We start from the raw sequence: 25364 nt of genomic DNA on the forward strand, positions 1-25364 counted from the left end.
CAAATTCTCTTGTTGACGAAGAATCAAATGCTTAACGTGACATTTTTCTGTTCGTTCGCAAATCACTGCTTATAGGTACTGTTTTATGGCTTTCTATCTTCTATCTTACGAAACTTGAGATAAAACTTGATATCACTACTGCCGTTTCAATAAACTCAGATCACTGGCGGTCAACGAACGACTTTATAATACTGAGTCCACTGAAAGGCGACCAAATCCTTTGGTTATATTGCGCAAATTTGTGGAGAGTTGATGTGGCCTGTTACCTTTTATTAATGGTGTTAAATACACCTTTGAATACGACATTTACACTGTGCATCGATGATACCTTTTCCTACAATTTTATGTGATTGTAATCGAAGAACCATTCATCATCATCATCATCATCATCTTCCTCATCCTTTCCCCTAATCCAGGTCCTGCCCGAGTCTCTCCTTTCACCATTCCTTTACCTTCATTTTGACCCAGTCAGGTTTCTTCGCACACTCCTCTTTACTGCATCGCTCGACCTTGTTCTACGTTTCCCTCTCGCTCTCTTTCCCTCGAACTTCATCTCAGTCATTTGTTTTCGTATTCTTTTCTCCTCCATTCTCTTTAATGTCCAAACCATTTCTCTCATTTAGGTTTTCCATTCCAACATCACATCTATGTTTCTCAATCTGTCTTTCCTATAAATGGATGTATAAACCACCCTACTGTCATTGTCCAGGTCTCACCAGCACTATTCCAGATGAGACACTGGTAGAATGCATTAATCTCCATGTCCAACTTTGTATTCTGCATTCACTGACTCCCTAGGTATTTGAAACTGTCAACAATTTCAAGGCATTAACCATCAACTTTCACAATGCCTTCTTGTCTTTCTCCTCTTGATATCACCATGTTCTTGCTTGTCTCTGCACTGATTTTTCATACTATACATTTCATTTGCTTGTTCAGTGCATCAAGTTGTTTTGCTGTTTGTTCCCCAGACCACAATATCATCTGCAAGTAGAAATTAGTAATAACTTCATCTCCCTTTCCCATCTGCATCCTTTCTCTCCTTTACAATTTTGTCCATAACCGTTAGAAACAAACACTGCCTTGTCTTAGTCAAGTTTCATTTCTAAACCATTTCGTCTTTCCAAATGGAGTCTGAACGCTGCTGACAGTTTGTGTATCCAGTCTTAGTCTGACCATGGTTTCCCATAGCTTCTCCGTGGCAATGTTATCATAATGCCTTTGTTAGATCTATGAATGCCAAGACCAGATCCTATCCATATTCCCAATTATTTTCCATTAGATTGGGTCCACTTCTAAAGCCATACTGTTCGCCTTCTAACTCTCCTATCTTTCTTCTCATTCTTCTCTCTAATATCTTTTCCTGTATTTTTGCCACTTGTGATAATAGTGTGATTCCTCTACAGTTATAAGAAGGGGGCAGATTTCTATGGTAAGTCATATTTTTTCCTTAACATTATGTTCAATTCTTGGATTTCATCATGTATATTGTGCCACAGTCTCTGTGAAAAAAGGACAAGATAAAAGGCACACAAATCTAGTTACAATGTGAACTGACCACTAAATTTAAAATCTTAAACCAAGAAAACAAAAATGGTTACAAGAAAATATACCCAATCTTTCTCACTTATGACACATACAAGCAATAAACTTCATTCCAGTTCCATATTGACTTTGAATGTCAAAGATGAAATTCTAAAAGAATTCAAGTAAATTATGTCCACTTATTCAATACATTTCTGCCATTTGTTAAAGGGTCTATTTGAAAATTACATAGTGGTTTAAAATACCTTGGACATGTTTCGACCTGACTTACTTATGAGGTCATCATCAGCAATATAACAAAGAAGAAAGACATACGATATAAAAATCAGACATAAAACACAATCAACAAATGCAATGGGAGCTTACATTAAAATATACATAGCTTTAATATTAAAAATATATTTGACAAGTACAATGGAAAACTCTTAAAAATGTATATGGATAAACTTGGACAAAATAAATTGATAGTGTGGGTTCAAGCGTATTTAGTACAATCATAGCTGGAAGACATATCCGCCGTTTCTCCCACCCAACGCAACATCAGAACGGTTGCCAGTCAGTGTGGAGGTCAACACCGACCTACACAAGTGTAGGGCTGGAGGAAAGAAGACATCCTGGCTGTACTAGTGTTCTCTGTGATGCATTACAACAGATCTTTCATAAACTTCACTCCGTTTTCCAGAATATGACAGATTAGAACAACTGTCCAACTGTCTTCGCTAGTTCTTAAATATGTCCTCCAGCTATATTTATAAAATATTGTACTAAATACGCTTGAACCCACATTATCAATTTATTTTGTCCAAGTATATCCATGTACACTTTTAACAGTTTTCCACTGTACTTGTCGAATATATTTTTAATAGTGAAGCTAGGTACATTTTAACGTAAACTCAGACTGGATTTGTTGACTGTGTTTTATCTCGGATTTTTATGTGTCACTGTCTCATGTCGTATGCCTTTCTTCTTCGTTATTTTGCTGGCCTCTAAGTCAGGTCGAAACATGTCTAAGGTATTTTATACTACTATGTAACTTTGAAATAGACCATTTAACAAATGGCAGAAATGTACCGAGTAGCTAGACCTAATATAATTTAATTTAGAATTTCGTCTTAGATTATGACACGTACGTACGAATGTATATCACACCGACACACAGAACAAAATGCATAATAATTTCCTTTATTAGATTGTAAAATGAACGGAAATTCAATTTTATAGGCACCCCTTGTTTGGTATGTTCTGTGGTCATAATGTGAAGAGAAAACACCAGAAACTCTCACCGACACAACTCTCTGAAATACATTTAAGTCATAAAAGTTATGAATAATGAACACACATGCACTGACACATGCAAAACTACAACATACAAAACAGATCAATGTCTCATATAATATTAACCCAATGAACTCTAATGACGAGGCATGCCCACCTGCGAGCACATGGCCTACAACTTGGATGACGAGATGGCCCCACGCATTTCCAATGCCAATGTACTTGGTCCGTTATTGGACATTATAAATTTCCCAGCTAAGTCATTCCTGGTTGGCAGCGTTTTGCCCCAGTGTGCTAAACTGGGCTCATCAGTTGATAAATAGCACACCCACCAAGACGCATGGCTAGTGCATACCGCGGAGGCCACTGTGTAAGCTACTTGGAGCCACCGGCAGTGCCAATGCACTATGAGAGACTTTGTCTCATTTCCAAAAATTGATGCCTGCCTGGCATGAGTTAGCTGGAAAATTTATAATGTCCAATAATGGTCCAACTACATTGGTATTATAAATTTACTCAATCGGGACAAATATTTCAGGTTCGCTAAGGGAATCAACATCTATGTCATTTCCAATGCTCCAACATCATCCTATAGTCAACCCAGTTTCTAACAGACGGCTCTTGCCTTAAGATTTTCGTATACTAGAAGGTTGAGGTAGGGATGTGGCGACCCCATCGCCCAGTGGGAAACCACTGCTATCAGCCACCCGGGTATTGGCGGGAAAACCATAACTTGTTGGGTATGGAGGAAATTCCAGTCCAAAACCGTGAACATCTTTGGTAAACAATAGCCCACAGTGTAGCACCTGGGTAGAGTGTGGTGGACCAGGTTCCTTAGCCGTAGTGAAGGTGACCTGTCTAGGGGTGACAACCCCGAATAATAAGCCTCCCAAGCAAACAAGTTGGGTAGTATATTAGACGGTGGCTCTCAACTGTCCCACAAAATAAATTATCAACTGAGCATGGAGGAAAATTTTGCTGAATGCACTACCTCAGGTGGTAACCAATCCATCATCCCCCATGGTGACATTAGCGGACCTTCGGATTCTGGGAAGTCCACACCGACATGCTTTAAGGATGAGTCGGAGCATCCTGAAATCACCGGATGTAAACTCAGATCAAGACAGCAGAGCATCTTCATAACATTTAATGCTAACTCACTGCTGAAAGTGGGTAAACTGAAACATCTGACTGATTCACTAACACGACACAACATAGTACTGACAGCAGTACAGGAAACCAGATTTACGGAAGAGCATGCCTTCGAGTCCCAATGCTACAGAATCCTCAAAGGAAAAGTTGGTCAGCGGGTAATGAAGAACGTACCCCACTTAGGTACAGGATTTATAATCAGTCACAGGATACTGGATTCAGTCACCAACTTTACCTCCCCAAGCAGTTGTGTATCCATTCTCTCTCTCAAATGAGCTAACAAGGGCTACAGTGTAGTCAATGTACAAGCCCCAACCAACCAGGACAACAGATGCAATCCAGACAGAACTGACAAATTCTGGGAAGACATAGAAGATATTCTAAACTTCCCGAGAGGCACACCATCGTACTGTAGGTGACTAATACCCAATTGGAAGAGAGAAAAAATACAGAAACATAGTGGGCAATTATCCGGCACATAAGCAAACCAACCGCAACGGAGAACGCTTGGTGGATCTGTGTAGGACTTCTGTAGGAAGCAGAAGACTTGGATTTTACCTAATACCAACCTCGGTGAATTCCAGATAGATCATGTGACCATTTCATGAAAATCTCAAAAGGAAATACAAAACATGAAAGTACTAACAAGCGCCAATCTGGACTCAGACCACTACCTCTCAAAGGTCAAAACGAGACTCCAGCCTAGAAACACTACATTACAAAGGACCTCCAAGATGGTAAGATCTGACGTAAAGCAGCTTAAGAACAGTCAAGAAGTGAGACTGAACAATACAGATCTCAACAGCTGGGACCAAGTGAAGGAGACTCTTGTCAAGGCGGTCAATGAACTTGCCCCCCTCACTACAAGAAGGAAGCATCTGTGGTGGACTGAAGACTGTGACAATGCAATACGCCAAAGACAGCCAGCGTGGGTGAAGTGGAATTCTAAAAAGACCAAGGAAAATTGGGAGAACTTTTTGGAACAAAGAAAACTTATAGCCAAGATAATTCGAGGAACCAAACGGACTTTCACACAAAACCACCTAACCCAAATCGAAGAGAACTTTGCTAAGAATAATTCCAGAGATTTCTACAGAACCTTCAAGCAAACACTCAGAAAATACACTCCGTCAGGCCTCCACTTCAGAGACCCACAAGGCAAACTGGCTTTTAACGACAAAAACAACTGCCACCTTTTAGCTCAGTACTTTAAAAACCTATTCAACTGTGATCCACCCAGCGAAGACTTCGACTACAAACAATCCACACCAAACCCGGACTTGCTGCCTCCTTCATTGGTAGAAGTTGGCCAAATCGTTCAACTTCTGAAGCATAATAAGGCAGCTGGAGAGGACTATCGTTGCTGAACTGTGGAAATGTGCTGGAAGCAAAGAGGTGGGCAAGATCACCCAGGACATCTGGGAAACAGAGAAATTACCAGCCGATTGGAAATCGGCTCTGATCCATCCGCTTCACAAAAAGAAAGAGAATTTACTTATCTAAACAACTACCATGGAATTTCCCTCATCTCGGTGACATACGAAATTCTCTTCAAGGCGTTACTAACAAGGGCAGAAAATCGGCTAGATAGTTAACTGGGAGAATATCAGGGGGGCTTCAGGAAAACCCGATCCTGTGCTAACAGATCCTCAACCTTAAAAGTGTACTTGCATACTCCAAGATGAGAAACCACACAGTGGTCGTCACCTTTGTTAATTTTAGGAAGGCCTATGATTGCGCTGATAGGGAAACACTTAAAGTACTCCAGGAACTACAGTAGGGCTAGACAACAAAACCCACAGACTCATCCTAGAAACCTTGACCAAGGTTAAATTTAGAGGCGAGATCTCTAAAATCGAGGTAAAAACTGGAGTGAGACAAGAGGAACTGATAAACTTGGGTGTTCAGAGTGGTGTCTACTTGGGTCATAGGAACGATGGACTGGTTGTAGACTGCCTGGCCTTTGCAGATGACATGGCACTAATTGCTGATTCTCTTGAAATGGCAACAATGCAGGTAAATTGCCTCAGGAAACAAGCTGCCAAATTGGGTCTTCAAGTGTCACTAGAGAAAACAAAATTCTTCAATAACATCAAACAAGCTTGTGATAGTACATGTATCACACCCTCGCATTATATGTAGAAGTAACAGATATTATTGTCAGTATTCGATTATTATTATTATTATTATTATTATTATTATTATTATTAATTATCGGTATTTCAGTTGTATATTTTGTCATTAATATTTGTAAGCTGGAAGGTCTCCATATGGTGTATCAGTAATTTGTTTTGTACAATGGGTGGGAAAACATTGCTATATTGAACTTGGAAAATTTGGATGAGTCGTGTATATCCCCTTGTTTGATGAGATGGACTTCTTGTGGTCGGAAATCTCCGATGGGTCATGTGAAACACCCCAGAGTTTGTTATTGTCTTAGAACCAAGAATAAATTCACGGCGTGGTCTTGACTACAGGAGACACTCATGATTGGCTAACCAGGATCAATCTAGGCGTATCATGTGAGAGGAAGGAGAATGCTGATGTCTATTTAGGTCGATCAAACGGCGGGAAGGAACAGACACTGTACGGGAAGGAAGTAGTGCTCACACACTGTACGGGAATGAAGTAGTGCTAACACATATGGGAGTGAAATTGGATATACGGTACTGGAGAGATACGGCTGCACTATATTGGACTGGACTTAAAATGTTCATGGAACGTAGTCTTTTTATGTTCGTGGAAAGTGGATAACCTACAAGCTGTGGAGTGCTTATGCAGCGGGTATTGTAGCATGGTATTGTATGTTGGTGAAAGCTATCTCAGACTTTCCCTAATTTATGTTCAGAAACGTCAAGCGTGTGTTGCTCAAATGTATATATCTTTACAAGTGTTAAAGTCAGTGAACACAGTATTCTGAGGTACAGTATCTGTGTGATATAAGTGCCAATTATGAGGATCGGCAAGTCGTGTTGATGCAGAGACAGTGAAGGGTACTTGTCTACATATATGTACATTGTTCAACGGACTAAGCGCAAATGGTGGCTCAGTTCTCGCTTTCGTTTTCCCACTGTTTTCTTTGTTGTTGTTGTAAATATGGAGTCTTCCAGTAATATTTTGTGTGTGTATTGTGTATATTTTGGTGCGTTGATGAGGTGCTCATGTACAGATTTTATTGAGAATTGCACCGAACCCAATACGTAAAAACACGACGGGAGATTCGAGGACGTGGACTCCGATCAGGAGAGGCACATAACAGCCTCGAACTGAAGACGCTGATTAATAATAATAATTCATGACAAGAAAAAAGAAACTAACTACTAGCAATAAAAATAAAATAAAATTAAATGAGGGTTTATGAAGATAAAAATGTAAATGCAAGAAAAGAAGCCACCCAAGAAAAATGAAACATTTTTACATACGTGCTTTTGTCCTTCAGGTTAGTAGAAGCTAGCATCATAACCGTTCGAGCACAACATACCATAAACATACGGATAAACAATACCTTACGACGTGCTCGCTGCTTAATATATTCACAACATATTGAAAAATCATTGACAGAAAAGATCCTCACGGACTTATATTGGTCATTTCTTTCCGCGAAGTAGTTCACATTTCATTTACTAAACATTTCTCAAGCCTCCATCATTACAGCATCAACAATGACCATCACAAGGATAAAAGATCACGCAGCCTCTCAGAGTAGAGCGAACAATAGTTACATGAAGGCAATGAAGGTATCGAGATGGCCAGGAGTGCAGCATCTCTGTACCAAAGAGCACACAAAAGGCAAAGAAAATAAAGCGGGTGTGCGCATCACCCGAATTAAAATGAAACAAAAATGGCGGCCATAAAAACGAGCAAAACGGTCATAAAATAGACCAAGACAAAAATAATAAACACCCCACTCGAAGTGAAAAAACAAGTGTACTAGGAATAAATGAAAAGGAAACATAAATTAACTGACTGATACAACATCCTTTTAGCCCCTCGCTCGCTCACACACACACACTGTTAATAAACTTAACCATGATAGGTTAATATTGTGTTTGGTCCGTATTGACTGGTCTGAATGTATAATATAACTATTTATAATAGTTTATTTAAATCCGCCTTGATCAATACACTCATTAAATGAAAGAAACATTATTAATTAAACCATACATGTTTCGGGAAATCTCAACCATTCCCTTCATCAGTGGTTAGAACAAAGAATAACACAATATGACACAAGAGAACTTATGAAATATTATTTTAAAAAATGATCAATACATACAATTTTGGTTGAACTGAATGAGAACACTACACAAATTTAGGATCTTCTAGTTTTTCTTCTTTTCTTCTTCTTTTTGTTCCTTAAATGATTATATGCTAGCCTAAACAGTGGGTTATCTTCTGTACTTTTCTCATTTAAACTTGATTCAGAATTACATTTTTGTGTAAGGTAAATTTCTAAATTTTCCAAAACATTCATCAGTTTTCCCTTTTTGGTCGAATGTAATAATTTCAGGTCATTGGAAATGTCTGTAAATTTATGATTCATTTCAGCCATATGTTCTCCCATTGCCGAATATCTTTTATGTTTGACCGCATTAACGTGTTCTTTGTACCTTATAGCCAAACTTCTTCCGGACTGTCCTATGTATCGTTTACATGTTTGGCATGTTAATTTGTAAATTCCTGATTTATTAAATATACATTTATTCTCTATTTTATCTGAATTGAAAATTATCTTATTAGTATTATTATCGGTTTTGTATGTGACATTGATGTTCTTTTTCCTGAAAATTTTAGCCAGTTGATAAGAGTGCTTATTTCGAAAAGTTAGAACTACAAATTTCTTTTTCTCTTTTCGCTCTTTAATTAAAGTTGTTTTAGGTTCATTTTTCACTTTATTTATCATTCTATTAATAAATCTGTTGGAATATCCGTTGCTACGAGCGATTTGATGGATTATATTTATCTCTCTATTATGATTCTTCTTAGACATAGGTATGTTTAATTAATAGAGCTATGAACAGAAAAAACAAGCCACCTGATATTTCATCTAAAGTACTATGAAGAGGTGAATACCAAGTGTAGTCATCTTACAACATTGTGCCTCAAATGGACGGATAACGAAGATGTTCATTTCCTTTCTTCAAAACACACAACAGCAAATATTACATCAACGGGGAAAACTCAGAAGAAAACACAGACAAGTGCCACAATCGGCCCTTAAGTATCAGATGGGATGAAAGGAGTAGATTTACAAGACCAGGCCACTACCCTTTTTCTCATCATGAGGCGAACAGTCAAAGGGTATAGAAAAATATTTTTTCTATCTTCTAGACATTTGTCTTTTCAATTCCTTTGCAGTATACTGGGATTAATTGTTTTAATTCTACATGTAGCACTTCCTATTTGTTGTGAACATGTCCAAAAGAATTGCATATCTTCCGAGTAAAGATATACGGGATATTGAACTCGGTGAGAAAGACAGTTGCATTCATTATAGTTTAGAAAGTTTAGAAACTGTCCCGCTACTACATGCTCCAAGCACGAGTGCCTACTGCCTAGATGCCACAGAGCTCTGAAGAGAGTAATGATTCAGAAAATGAGAGCGATTTGCTTCCTACTCCACCTAGTGATTGGGATGTAACTAGATGTAGGAGAGCCCGATTTCCAGCTACATATCAAAGTGGAATTCAAGGCGAACTTTTAAATAAAAAAAGAACCGGACAACATATTTGAGCATTTCATTGATTAACTGTGCAAACTTATTGCAGAACAAACTAATCTGTACACTCAGCAGTCAATACAGGCTAATATAAAAACGGCTAAAATGAAAAGAAGCAGAGAGAGAGATTGGGTTCCTACGAACAAGAAAGAAATAAAACTTTTATTTGGGATCTTTTTTCTACAATACATAAATACATACATACATTATCATTATAGACTGTTATGCCTTTCAGCATCAGTCTGCAAGCCTCTGAATTTACTAAACGTCGCCACAATCCTCGAATTGCAACTAATGTTGTGGCCTCTTATCTTTAAATCGTTAGAAACTGAGTCTAACCATCGTCGTCTTGGTCCACCTCTACTTCTCTCACCATCCATAACAGAGTCCATTATTTTCCTAGGTAACCTATCCTCCTCCATTCGCCACACACCACCCCACCACTGAAGCCGGTTTATGTGTACAGCTTCATCCATAGAGTCTATTCCTAAATTAGCCTTTATCTCCGCGTTCTGAGTACCCTCCTGCCATTGTTCCCACCTGTTTGTACCAGCAATCATTCTTGCTACTTTCATGTCTGTTACTTCTAACTTATGAACAAGATATCCTGAGTCCACCCAGCTTTCGCTCACGTAAAGCAAAGTTGGTCTGAAAACAGATCGATGTAAAGATAGTTTCGTCTGGGAGCTGACTTCCTTCTTACAGAATACGGTTGATCGCAACTGCGAGCTCACTGCATTAGCTTTACGACACCTTGATTCAATCTCACTTAGTATATTACCATCCTGGGAGAACACACAACCTAAATACTTGAAATTATCGACCTGTTCTAGCTTTGTATCACCAATCTGACATTCAATTCTGTTGAATTTCTTACCTATTAACATCAATTTAGTCTTTGAGAGGCCAATTTTCATACCATACTCATTGCACCTATTTTCAAGTTATAAGATATTAAACTGCAGGCTTTCGGCACAATCTGCCATTAAGACAACATCGTCAGCATAGGCCAGACTGCTTACTACATTTCCACCTAACTGAATCCCTCCCTGCCATTTTATACCTTTCAGCAGATGATTCATGTAAACTACGAACAGCAAAGGTGAAAGATTACAGCCTTGTATAACCCCTGTATATATATAAAGAACTCATTCTACTATCAATTCTCACTGAAGCCCAATTGTCAACATAAATGCCTTTGATTGCTCTTGATAATCTACCTTTAATTCCTTAGTCCCCCAGTAAGGCGAACATCTTTTCCCTCGGTACCCTGTCGAAGGCTTTCTCTAGATCTACGAAACAAACACAACTGCCTACTCCTCTCGTAGCATTTTTCAATTACCTGGCACATACTGAAAATGCCTCTCTGCGGTCTGAAACCACACTGGTTTTCATCCAACTTCCTCTCAATGACTGATCGCACCCTCCCTTCCAAAATGCCAGTGAATACTTTGCCTGGTATACTAATCAATGAGATACCTCGATAGTTGTTGCAATCCTTCCTGTTCCCTTGCTTATAGATAGGTGCAATTACTGCTTTTGCCCAATCTGAAGGTACCTTACCAACACTCCATGCTCATTTTATTACTCTATGAAGCCATTTCATCCTTGCCTTCCCACTATACTTCACCATTTCAGGTCTAATTTCATCTATTCCTGCTGCCTTATGACAATGGAGTTTATTTACCATGCTTTCCACTTCCTCAAGCATAATTTCACCAACAACATTTTCTTCCTCCCCATGAGCTTGGCTGTTCACAACACCACCAGGATGATTTCCTTTTACATTGAGAAGCTGTTCAAAATATTCCCTCCACCTCTCCAGTGATTCCCTGGGATCTATTATGAGATCACCGGAATTACTCAAAACACTGTTCATTTCCTTTTTCCCTCCCTTCCTAAGATTCTTTATTACTGTCCAGAAAGGTTTCCCTGCTGCTTGAACTAGCCTTTCCAGGTTGTTACCAAAATCTTCCCATGACTTCTTTTTGGATTCAACAACTATTTGTTTCGCTCTGTTTCTTACATTTACATACAAATCTCTGTCTGCCTCGGCCCTTGTTTGGAGCCATTTCTGATAAGCCTTCTTTTTACATTTACAAGCTGCTCTCACTTCATCATTCCACCAAGTTGTTCGCCTTTTCCCATCTTTACACACAGTTGTTCCTAGGCATTCCCTTGCTGTTTCTACTACAGCATCCCTGTATGCCACCCATTCACTTTCTATAACCTGAACCTGCTTACTGTCTACTGTTCGAAACTTCTCACTAATCATATCCATGTACTTCTGTCTAATTTCCTCATCCTGGAGATTTTCTACCCTTATTCGTTTGCAGACAGATTTCACTTTCTCTACCGTAGGCCTAGAGATACTTAGTTCACTACAGATCAGATCATCGAAAAATCCCCGAAAAACTCGTACATTTCTAAAAGATTTCCTGAATTCAAAGTCTGTTAAGATATAGTCTATTATGGATCTGGTACCCCTAGCCTCCCATGTGTAGCGGTGAATAGCCTGATGCTTGAAGAATGTATTCGTAACAGCTAAACCCATACTAGCACAGATGTCCAGCAAACGCTTCCCATTCCCATTAGCTTCCATATCTTCCCCACATTTACCAATCACCCTTTCGTATCCTTCAGTTCTATTCCGAACTCTCGCACTGAAATCGCCCATTAGCACTATTCTATCCTTGCTGTTGACCTCGACCACGATGTCACTCAATGCTTGATAAAACTTGTCAACTTCATCCTCATCTGCACCCTCACATGGTGAATACACGGACACAATTCTTGTCCTAATTCCTCCCACTGACAAATCTACCCACATCATTCGCTCATTTACGTGCCTAACAGAAACTATGGTGCATGCAATGGTATTCCTGATAAAGAGCCCTACTCCAAACTCTGCCTTCCCTTTCTAACACCCGTCAAGTACACTTTATAATCTCCTACCTCTTCCTCATTATCTCCCCTTATTCGAATATCACTTACTCCTAGCACATCCAGATGCATCCTCTTTGCTGACTCAGCCAGTTCTAACTTCTTTCTTCCATAAGCCCCATTAATATTAATAGCTCCCCATCGAATTCCATTTCGTTCGCCAAGTTGTTTCCAAGGAGTCCCTCGCCTGTCAAATGGGAGTGGAACTCCGTTACTCCCATAGGTCCGAGGCTTGCTTAAAATGTTCTGAGCTCGGTAAATTCATGAAGCAGGATGCTACCCTACTTGCACATAGTCCAAGTGAGGATCTCTCCTCTAACGGGTTTAGATATTTGGTTAAAATACGTAGCTGAGTTTCTCTCTGTATTACAATTGTGTACGTTTAATATTTGTCAAAGGGAAGTCTGGAGGCTGGCCGCGAGGTCTTATTTTCTTACCTGTTTGGAACACCTGGCCAGCAGTAACGTGAACGAAAGCAGGGTCCTGGGAAAACTGTGGCAGTTGCCATTTGAGAAGCGTGCTCGTCGCATGTTAAACGCGAAGAAAGTGCAGTATTTGCGGTGTTAATCTACACCAAGTGTAAAAATCTGTTACCTTAAGTTATATATATAAGAAGATGTCAAATGTAGCCATGGAGGGCTAAGCACGAGGCTGCTGGCTAAATGCAGCCAGAGTCTCCAAGACGGCTATGATCACAGGTCTGTGACTATATTTTTATCAATGTTGTAGTTAGAATTTGTTTGTCCCAATAAATTTTCAGTGCGTGTATCGAATTTATATTTATTAATGATCAGGCAAATGTATTACATTTCTGGTCATCGTGTGAAACACTTCAGGGCTGTAAAATTCACGGTGAGAAACTATAAAATGCGAAGTTTAAATAATGTGTTAATATTCTTTGAGATATTGTTCAAATTGAGTAAAGTTAAGGTGACAATGATCATGAAGTCGTGGTGAATGTCTTAATTTCGAATATCATATGAGTTCAGAAAATTTTGTCATAATAATAATAATAATAATAATAATAATAATAATAATCTGGAGTCATGAAGTGGAGCTCCGCGATCTTGACATCTTTTCTCGCGTTCTGTGTAGTGTCGATGGGTATCAGGGAGTATTTGAGCATTTGATTGGTGTGGTGGTTATGTGAACGTGTTGTCTTGGGGGTCTGGAGCTTGTTTTGATTGATTTGAGGGCATAGTTTTATTTCATTTTATTGCCCTAAATGCCTCCATGTTCGATTTAACTACAATTGCTCCATAGATAACTTACCAAGAGTGTATGTTGGTTACTAACCTTGCCGTAACAACCACCCACTCACTAAATTTTCTTGGTCTCCATAGATACTACCAACTAGATATATAATTCCAGTCTTCCATTGAGGCGTTTCTAAGGCAACAAATCTTAGCCTACTGCCGGGAGGCATCTTGGTGGTCTGTGATAATAATATAATAAACATCATAGCAGAACATCAGCTACCCGTATGGACTAACAACCCTTACGATGAGGGTGAATCAAAATGAATGATTCATCCGTCCCGGGCTCACGCCCACCAGCTAACATCAACCACGAACTTAGCATGATGGAAACAAGTAACAGAGCAACTACCTCAGGCCTGCACTGCTAACAGTAAAGGCGAACCTGGTCATTCGGATTCTGGGGGACCAGGACATCATGCAGGAAAGAGTCGGAGTTTCCCAAAACTTCTGGAACCCAAGAGAATGCAGTTCATTGGCACACTCAATGTACAGACTCTGGCTAAAACAGGCAAACTCAAGATTGTGACTGATACCCGTGACAAGTTTAGAATTCTTATTCTTGCAGTTCAAGAAACGCGATTTCGTGATTACGATCACTTTGATTCAGGTGGATATCGAATATATAAGGCGAGGCCTGCAACTAAACTCGCAAATAGTAATTTACATATTTTGGGCACTGCATTCCTAGTACATAACAGCATACAGAACTCTGTGATAAATTTTACATCACCTTCGGAACGTCTCTCTCTACTCACGGTTAAATGTGCTAACAAAGCCTACACATTGGTTAATGCACACGCTCCGGCGAACAGTGAAACTGACAAAAACAAAATTGAAAAGTTCTGGTTGCAACTCGAACGATCACTCGCCAAGATACCTCAGCATCACGTTAAAATTCTCCTTGGGGACTTCAATGCACAAATCGGCAGGGAACGAGAATACAGAAGCATCACTGGGTGCTTTTCAGCACACAAGAAGACTAATGCCAATGGACATCGCCTAATCAACATATGTAGAATGGCTAACCTCCAAATAATGTCCACACACTTTAAGAAACCTCCGTGGAAAATGACCACTTGGAAATCACCAATCAACTACATAGGTGAATACCAGATTGATCACGTAGCCATCACAAGAAAATACTCTCCTGAAATCATGAATGTGCAAGTTCGCAAGGGCTACGTAGAGTCCGACCACCATCTTTCACAAATCAAAGTCCGCTTCAGACCTAACCGGAAAAGTTATCAGAAACCTAAAATACCACGCACTGATCCAGAATACTTAAAAGATCACGCACAGGAATTCATGGAATCAATGCAGACTAACACAGAAACATGGGACACCCTTCTTGCAACCATTCAAGACTCAGCGAAGAAACTTGGCCAACCTCCACGAAAACGTAAACACAGGTGGTGGACTGCCGATTGCGATAGAGCTCTGGAATCCCGCATGCAAGCCTGGAAGAATTGGCATAGTCACCAAACACCAGAAAATTGTAGTAACTTCATAGAAATACAGAAGTGAACAGCCAAAACTATTAGACGAGTTAAACGTACCTACCACCTCAATAGATTGTCGGAAATCGATTACGATTTCAAAAGGAACAACACTCGAAATTTCTATAGAACTTTTAGAGAAGAACTGACTAACTACAAACCCCCTAGTATTTGTTTTCGTCGCATCGATGGAACACTTGAGCCGAATACAAAAGCCAACTGTGACATCTTAAAGCAGTACTTTGAGGCGTTACGTAACTGTGAACCTCCTGCCGAAAAACTGCAATTCAGCATATCCACCCCAAACCATGACTCACTTCCACCAACACATGACGAGATACAGAATATTGTATTAAATCTGAAAAACAACAAAGCACCAGGGGAAGATGGTGTAACTGCCGAGATGCTCAGGATCGGAGGTGAGGTCATTATTTTGTTGTTAGTTGCTTTACGTCGCACCGACACAGATAGGTCTTATGGTGACGATGGGACAGGAAAGGCCTAGGAGTTGGAAGGAAGCGGCCGTGGCCTTACTTAAGGTACAGCCCCAGCATTTGCCTGGTGTGAAAATGGGAAACCACGGAAAACCATCCTCAGAGCTGCCGACAGTGGGGCTCGAACCCACGATCTCCCGGATGCAAGCTCACAGCCGCGCACCTCTACGCGCACGGCCAACTCGCCCGGTGAGGTCATTATTGACCGATTACAAGCCATCATTGCCGATATATGGGAGAGCGAAATCATACCTGCAGAGTGGACAGCTGCTTTGATTCATCCTCTACACAAAAAAGGGAGACAAGACAGATTCGAACAATTACAGAGGTATCTCTCTCCTCTCAATTGCTTACAAAGTATTCTCTCGTGCTCTCCGTACCAGATTAGAACAACAGATAGAATGGAAGATTGGAGAATACCAGGCGGGCTTCAGACCTCACCGATCGTGTGCAGAACAAATCTGCAACCTCAAGATAATTCTCCAACATCGCCAATCAATTCGAACAGTGGTCACTTTTGTTGACTTTGAAAAAGCTTAAGACTCGATTGACCGTGCCACCCTATTAGATGTACTTCATGAATATGGTGCTGACAACAAAACAACGAAGTTAATCCAACAGACTTTAACTAACACAACTTCTAAAGTGAAATTCATGGGCAAAATCTCCGAATCATTTCAGATAAGAACAGGCGTGAGGCAGAGTGATGGATTATCTCCACTGCTGTTCAATCTTGTACTAGATAAGATCGTTAGAACATGGGAGAAAGAAGTACACTGGATAAATTTGGGAACGAGAGATTGCTATTAAGACTGGCCTCCAAATATCATATGAGAAAACACAATACATGGACTCCAAGAACACCAGTGTGGAATCACTTGGGACCAAATATGGCAATATCACACGAGTTAAACATTTCAAGTACTTAGGTGAAATTATCGGAAGCACTGGTAACTACAGGATAACCAACAAAACACGTGCCGAAAAATTACGTAAAGCCTACACAGTCACCTGGAATACCTACAATAAGAAATCCCTTTCCATCCAAGCCAAGCTGCGTCACTACCATACAGTAGTTCTTCCTGAAGCACTCTACGCGATTGAAACATCAACACCCGAAACATCAACACTGACCATCAATATCAATGGCATCGAGAAAATGGAACGGCAAATACTTAGGAAAATATTTGGACCAAAGTTCCAAGATGGAATATGGATGCGAAAAAGCTCGGAAGAACTCTACTCGCTGACCGAAGGATTCACTTCAATCGGCCGAAAAAGACTTATGCAATTCTACGGACATCTAGCACGAATGGACGACTCGCGACTGACCAAGGAAATCTTCCTCATTATCGATGGAACCCGACAAAATAAAGTACGGTGGCTTGCTGACACCCAAAAAGATCTCGCAGAAGTCGGCGTTGACCCACTGACAACTACACGGGCTACATTTAGACACAAAATTAACTTGCACAGCTTTGCAGCCAGACAATGTACAAGAAACTTGAAACTCCAGGAGGCATGGAGTCAAGAAAGACGACAGACTCACAGTGCGAGGATGAAGTAGTTTTGGGAGGATAAGAGAAACAAGAAGAAGAATGCTAACTAATGGTTCTACATGCCCCTTAGAGGGCCTAACGCATATATAATGATAATAATAATGATAATAATAATAATAATAATAATAATAATAATATTTACCACAAGATAAAATTTTTTTATGTTAAAAATGTATTTAACAGATATGTTTAAAATCCGGTGAAATCTGATAAAGTCGTGTTTTTATTCGTGGGAAGTTAAATTTTGTGACATCGTGTATGTCGGTGATATAGGAAATCACGGTGTGTTGTTGTATTCCTGAGGTCCGAAAGTTGTAGTAAAAATTAATGAAAAAGGATTCTTATAGAAGTTGTTTGTCACTGGAGAACTGAGGTGAAAAGTGTTGAAACAGAAAAAAATTGGACTGTGCTGGAATGATATGTTGGGATAAGAGTTTTATAGACGTTGAAGGCAGAGGAAGCCCCTATATCATGTGTAATGCTGCCGTGAGAGGCAATGAGGATGAATTTTTGAGACAGGCTATATCTGTTGATGGCGAAGAATTTTTGAGACAGGCTGTATATTAAATGTGATATTTCTGAGGCAGACTGTAGTTATATTCCATTAACAATCTGGAACAGTTGACCTGGTGAAGATTGGGTCGAAATGAGTGCTTTCTGACGCACGTGGGTGATGCACATTTCAGCATCGGGATTATTCTATAACTTAAGGATGTCACGATAGGACAATACATGGTGGAATTTTATTTTCAATTATGAATGCTGCTGTTAACTTGTAGTGTACACCATCCTTTCCAGTATTATTTTGCAACCTATCCAAAGCAACTGATAGTCAATTTGGTTCGATTAAGGGTCCATTCGGCGGGTGTTCCCATATCCGACAGGGTATCTGACTGGTGGATAACCTTAATTAAGAGTAAATCTGGAAATATATTTGTTGAAGGTCAGATTTTCCACGGATCATGTGGATTAATTCTCAGTTATCGTTTGGATTAATAGGTGCCCGATTTTCAGGTTACTTTTCATTTTACTAGTTTTCGCTGTCCACTAATCTGTGATATTTCTACTTTTCTCCGAAGAAAATTCTTCGATACTGTAATTAATAAAACTAACGCCATGCAATGTGACTGTGTTTGAAACATTAAATAATTAAATTTTTTTTATCAATGATTTTATATTAAATTTTTTTTGTGCAGTTAATTGATTCAATAAAAGTTATTAAGCACATATTTGCTTCTCATTTCAAGTAGTTAGGCTCTCTTCTGAACCACATCATTTGGTTAAGATCGTGACTGAAGTATTCCCGCTACGACCACAAGATTTAAGAGTTCGATATTGCTCTACTGCAGCAGCTGTGGCCGACCAACGATGGAATGGTAAGTTCAAAGGTTCAATGCTAGCACAGAAGTCCAGCAAACGCTTCCCATTCCCATTAGCTTCCATATCTTCCCCACATTTACCAATCACCCTTTCGTATCCTTCAGTTCTATTCCCAACTCTCGCATTGAAATCGCCCATTAGCACTGTTCTATCCTTGCTGTTGATCCTGACCACGATGTCATTCAATGCTTCATAAAATTTGTCACTGTTCTATCCTTGCTGTTGATCCTGACCACGATGTCATTCAATGCTTCATAAAATTTGTCAACTTCATCATCATCATCATCATCATCTGCACCCTCACAGGGTGAATACACGGACACAATTCTAGTCCTAATTCCTCCAACTGACAAATCTACCCACATCATTCACTCACTTACGTACCTAACAGAAACTATGTTCCGTGCAATGGTATTCCTGATAAAGAGCCCTACCCCAAACTCTGCCCCTCCCCTTCTAACACCCGTCACGTACAATTTATAATCTCCTATCTCTTCCTCATTATTTCTCCTTACCCGAATATCACTTACTCCTAGCACATCCATATGCATCCTCTTTGCTGACTCAGCCAGTTCTACTTTCTTTCTTCCAGAAGCCCCATTAATATTGATAGCTCCCCATCGAATTCCATTTCGTTCGCCAAGCTGTTTCCAAGGAGTCCCTCGCCTGTCAAATGGGAGTGGGACTCCGTTACTCCCATAGGTCCGAGGCTTGCTTAAAATGTTCTGAGCTCGGTAAATTCATGAAGCAGGATGCTACCCTACTTGCACATAGTCCAAGTGAGGATCTCTCCTCTAACGGGTTTAGATATTTGGTTAAAATACGTAGCTGAGTTTCTCTCTGTATTACAATTGTGTACGTTTAATATTTGTCAAAGGGAAGTCTGGAGGCTGGCCGCGAGGTCTTATTTTCTTACCTGTTTGGAACACCTGGCCAGCAGTAACGTGAACGAAAGCAGGGTCCTGGGAAAACTGTGGCAGTTGCCATTTGAGAAGCGTGCTCGTCGCATGTTAAACGCGAAGAAAGTGCAGTATTTGCGGTGTTAATCTACACCAAGTGTAAAAATCTGTTACCTTAAGTTATATATATAAGAAGATGTCAAATGTAGCCATGGAGGGCTAAGCACGAGGCTGCTGGCTAAATGCAGCCAGAGTCTCCAAGACGGCTATGATCACAGGTCTGTGACTATATTTTTATCAATGTTGTAGTTAGAATTTGTTTGTCCCAATAAATTTTCAGTGCGTGTATCGAATTTATATTTATTAATGATCAGGCAAATGTATTACATTTCTGGTCATCGTGTGAAACACTTCAGGGCTGTAAAATTCACGGTGAGAAACTATAAAATGCGAAGTTTAAATAATGTGTTAATATTCTTTGAGATATTGTTCAAATTGAGTAAAGTTAAGGTGACAATGATCATGAAGTCGTGGTGAATGTCTTAATTTCGAATATCATATGAGTTCAGAAAATTTTGTCATAATAATAATAATAATAATAATAATAATAATAATCTGGAGTCATGAAGTGGAGCTCCGCGATCTTGACATCTTTTCTCGCGTTCTGTGTAGTGTCGATGGGTATCAGGGAGTATTTGAGCATTTGATTGGTGTGGTGGTTATGTGAACGTGTTGTCTTGGGGGTCTGGAGCTTGTTTTGATTGATTTGAGGGCATAGTTTTATTTCATTTTATTGCCCTAAATGCCTCCATGTTCGATTTAACTACAATTGCTCCATAGATAACTTACCAAGAGTGTATGTTGGTTACTAACCTTGCCGTAACAACCACCCACTCACTAAATTTTCTTGGTCTCCATAGATACTACCAACTAGATATATAATTCCAGTCTTCCATTGAGGCGTTTCTAAGGCAACAAATCTTAGCCTACTGCCGGGAGGCATCTTGGTGGTCTGTGATAATAATATAATAAACATCATAGCAGAACATCAGCTACCCGTATGGACTAACAACCCTTACGATGAGGGTGAATCAAAATGAATGATTCATCCGTCCCGGGCTCACGCCCACCAGCTAACATCAACCACGAACTTAGCATGATGGAAACAAGTAACAGAGCAACTACCTCAGGCCTGCACTGCTAACAGTAAAGGCGAACCTGGTCATTCGGATTCTGGGGGACCAGGACATCATGCAGGAAAGAGTCGGAGTTTCCCAAAACTTCTGGAACCCAAGAGAATGCAGTTCATTGGCACACTCAATGTACAGACTCTGGCTAAAACAGGCAAACTCAAGATTGTGACTGATACCCGTGACAAGTTTAGAATTCTTATTCTTGCAGTTCAAGAAACGCGATTTCGTGATTACGATCACTTTGATTCAGGTGGATATCGAATATATAAGGCGAGGCCTGCAACTAAACTCGCAAATAGTAATTTACATATTTTGGGCACTGCATTCCTAGTACATAACAGCATACAGAACTCTGTGATAAATTTTACATCACCTTCGGAACGTCTCTCTCTACTCACGGTTAAATGTGCTAACAAAGCCTACACATTGGTTAATGCACACGCTCCGGCGAACAGTGAAACTGACAAAAACAAAATTGAAAAGTTCTGGTTGCAACTCGAACGATCACTCGCCAAGATACCTCAGCATCACGTTAAAATTCTCCTTGGGGACTTCAATGCACAAATCGGCAGGGAACGAGAATACAGAAGCATCACTGGGTGCTTTTCAGCACACAAGAAGACTAATGCCAATGGACATCGCCTAATCAACATATGTAGAATGGCTAACCTCCAAATAATGTCCACACACTTTAAGAAACCTCCGTGGAAAATGACCACTTGGAAATCACCAATCAACTACATAGGTGAATACCAGATTGATCACGTAGCCATCACAAGAAAATACTCTCCTGAAATCATGAATGTGCAAGTTCGCAAGGGCTACGTAGAGTCCGACCACCATCTTTCACAAATCAAAGTCCGCTTCAGACCTAACCGGAAAAGTTATCAGAAACCTAAAATACCACGCACTGATCCAGAATACTTAAAAGATCACGCACAGGAATTCATGGAATCAATGCAGACTAACACAGAAACATGGGACACCCTTCTTGCAACCATTCAAGACTCAGCGAAGAAACTTGGCCAACCTCCACGAAAACGTAAACACAGGTGGTGGACTGCCGATTGCGATAGAGCTCTGGAATCCCGCATGCAAGCCTGGAAGAATTGGCATAGTCACCAAACACCAGAAAATTGTAGTAACTTCATAGAAATACAGAAGTGAACAGCCAAAACTATTAGACGAGTTAAACGTACCTACCACCTCAATAGATTGTCGGAAATCGATTACGATTTCAAAAGGAACAACACTCGAAATTTCTATAGAACTTTTAGAGAAGAACTGACTAACTACAAACCCCCTAGTATTTGTTTTCGTCGCATCGATGGAACACTTGAGCCGAATACAAAAGCCAACTGTGACATCTTAAAGCAGTACTTTGAGGCGTTACGTAACTGTGAACCTCCTGCCGAAAAACTGCAATTCAGCATATCCACCCCAAACCATGACTCACTTCCACCAACACATGACGAGATACAGAATATTGTATTAAATCTGAAAAACAACAAAGCACCAGGGGAAGATGGTGTAACTGCCGAGATGCTCAGGATCGGAGGTGAGGTCATTATTTTGTTGTTAGTTGCTTTACGTCGCACCGACACAGATAGGTCTTATGGTGACGATGGGACAGGAAAGGCCTAGGAGTTGGAAGGAAGCGGCCGTGGCCTTACTTAAGGTACAGCCCCAGCATTTGCCTGGTGTGAAAATGGGAAACCACGGAAAACCATCCTCAGAGCTGCCGACAGTGGGGCTCGAACCCACGATCTCCCGGATGCAAGCTCACAGCCGCGCACCTCTACGCGCACGGCCAACTCGCCCGGTGAGGTCATTATTGACCGATTACAAGCCATCATTGCCGATATATGGGAGAGCGAAATCATACCTGCAGAGTGGACAGCTGCTTTGATTCATCCTCTACACAAAAAAGGGAGACAAGACAGATTCGAACAATTACAGAGGTATCTCTCTCCTCTCAATTGCTTACAAAGTATTCTCTCGTGCTCTCCGTACCAGATTAGAACAACAGATAGAATGGAAGATTGGAGAATACCAGGCGGGCTTCAGACCTCACCGATCGTGTGCAGAACAAATCTGCAACCTCAAGATAATTCTCCAACATCGCCAATCAATTCGAACAGTGGTCACTTTTGTTGACTTTGAAAAAGCTTAAGACTCGATTGACCGTGCCACCCTATTAGATGTACTTCATGAATATGGTGCTGACAACAAAACAACGAAGTTAATCCAACAGACTTTAACTAACACAACTTCTAAAGTGAAATTCATGGGCAAAATCTCCGAATCATTTCAGATAAGAACAGGCGTGAGGCAGAGTGATGGATTATCTCCACTGCTGTTCAATCTTGTACTAGATAAGATCGTTAGAACATGGGAGAAAGAAGTACACTGGATAAATTTGGGAACGAGAGATTGCTATTAAGACTGGCCTCCAAATATCATATGAGAAAACACAATACATGGACTCCAAGAACACCAGTGTGGAATCACTTGGGACCAAATATGGCAATATCACACGAGTTAAACATTTCAAGTACTTAGGTGAAATTATCGGAAGCACTGGTAACTACAGGATAACCAACAAAACACGTGCCGAAAAATTACGTAAAGCCTACACAGTCACCTGGAATACCTACAATAAGAAATCCCTTTCCATCCAAGCCAAGCTGCGTCACTACCATACAGTAGTTCTTCCTGAAGCACTCTACGCGATTGAAACATCAACACTGACCATCAATATCAATGGCATCGAGAAAATGGAACGGCAAATACTTAGGAAAATATTTGGACCAAAGTTCCAAGATGGAATATGGATGCGAAAAAGCTCGGAAGAACTCTACTCGCTGACCGAAGGATTCACTTCAATCGGCCGAAAAAGACTTATGCAATTCTACGGACATCTAGCACGAATGGACGACTCGCGACTGACCAAGGAAATCTTCCTCATTATCGATGGAACCCGACAAAATAAAGTACGGTGGCTTGCTGACACCCAAAAAGATCTCGCAGAAGTCGGCGTTGACCCACTGACAACTACACGGGCTACATTTAGACACAAAATTAACTTGCACAGCTTTGCAGCCAGACAATGTACAAGAAACTTGAAACTCCAGGAGGCATGGAGTCAAGAAAGACGACAGACTCACAGTGCGAGGATGAAGTAGTTTTGGGAGGATAAGAGAAACAAGAAGAAGAATGCTAACTAATGGTTCTACATGCCCCTTAGAGGGCCTAACGCATATATAATGATAATAATAATGATAATAATAATAATAATAATAATAATAATAATAATAATAATATTTACCACAAGATAAAATTTTTTTATGTTAAAAATGTATTTAACAGATATGTTTAAAATCCGGTGAAATCTGATAAAGTCGTGTTTTTATTCGTGGGAAGTTAAATTTTGTGACATCGTGTATGTCGGTGATATAGGAAATCACGGTGTGTTGTTGTATTCCTGAGGTCCGAAAGTTGTAGTAAAAATTAATGAAAAAGGATTCTTATAGAAGTTGTTTGTCACTGGAGAACTGAGGTGAAAAGTGTTGAAACAGAAAAAAATTGGACTGTGCTGGAATGATATGTTGGGATAAGAGTTTTATAGACGTTGAAGGCAGAGGAAGCCCCTATATCATGTGTAATGCTGCCGTGAGAGGCAATGAGGATGAATTTTTGAGACAGGCTATATCTGTTGATGGCGAAGAATTTTTGAGACAGGCTGTATATTAAATGTGATATTTCTGAGGCAGACTGTAGTTATATTCCATTAACAATCTGGAACAGTTGACCTGGTGAAGATTGGGTCGAAATGAGTGCTTTCTGACGCACGTGGGTGATGCACATTTCAGCATCGGGATTATTCTATAACTTAAGGATGTCACGATAGGACAATACATGGTGGAATTTTATTTTCAATTATGAATGCTGCTGTTAACTTGTAGTGTACACCATCCTTTCCAGTATTATTTTGCAACCTATCCAAAGCAACTGATAGTCAATTTGGTTCGATTAAGGGTCCATTCGGCGGGTGTTCCCATATCCGACAGGGTATCTGACTGGTGGATAACCTTAATTAAGAGTAAATCTGGAAATATATTTGTTGAAGGTCAGATTTTCCACGGATCATGTGGATTAATTCTCAGTTATCGTTTGGATTAATAGGTGCCCGATTTTCAGGTTACTTTTCATTTTACTAGTTTTCGCTGTCCACTAATCTGTGATATTTCTACTTTTCTCCGAAGAAAATTCTTCGATACTGTAATTAATAAAACTAACGCCATGCAATGTGACTGTGTTTGAAACATTAAATAATTAAATTTTTTTTATCAATGATTTTATATTAAATTTTTTTTGTGCAGTTAATTGATTCAATAAAAGTTATTAAGCACATATTTGCTTCTCATTTCAAGTAGTTAGGCTCTCTTCT

At 40.0% G+C, this 25364-nt stretch overlaps 1 protein-coding gene across 4 annotated transcripts in view; it reads right to left on the minus strand.

Annotated features, from left to right (window-relative positions):
* LOC136879062 (uncharacterized) overlaps window positions 1-25364 on the minus strand; it is a 535518-nt gene that overhangs the window by 471958 nt on the left and 38196 nt on the right. The gene's annotated exons all lie outside the window — the stretch shown is intronic.

Source organism: Anabrus simplex, chromosome 8 (assembly GCF_040414725.1).
Source record: "Anabrus simplex isolate iqAnaSimp1 chromosome 8, ASM4041472v1, whole genome shotgun sequence".
Taxonomy (NCBI): Eukaryota; Metazoa; Arthropoda; class Insecta; order Orthoptera; family Tettigoniidae; genus Anabrus; species Anabrus simplex.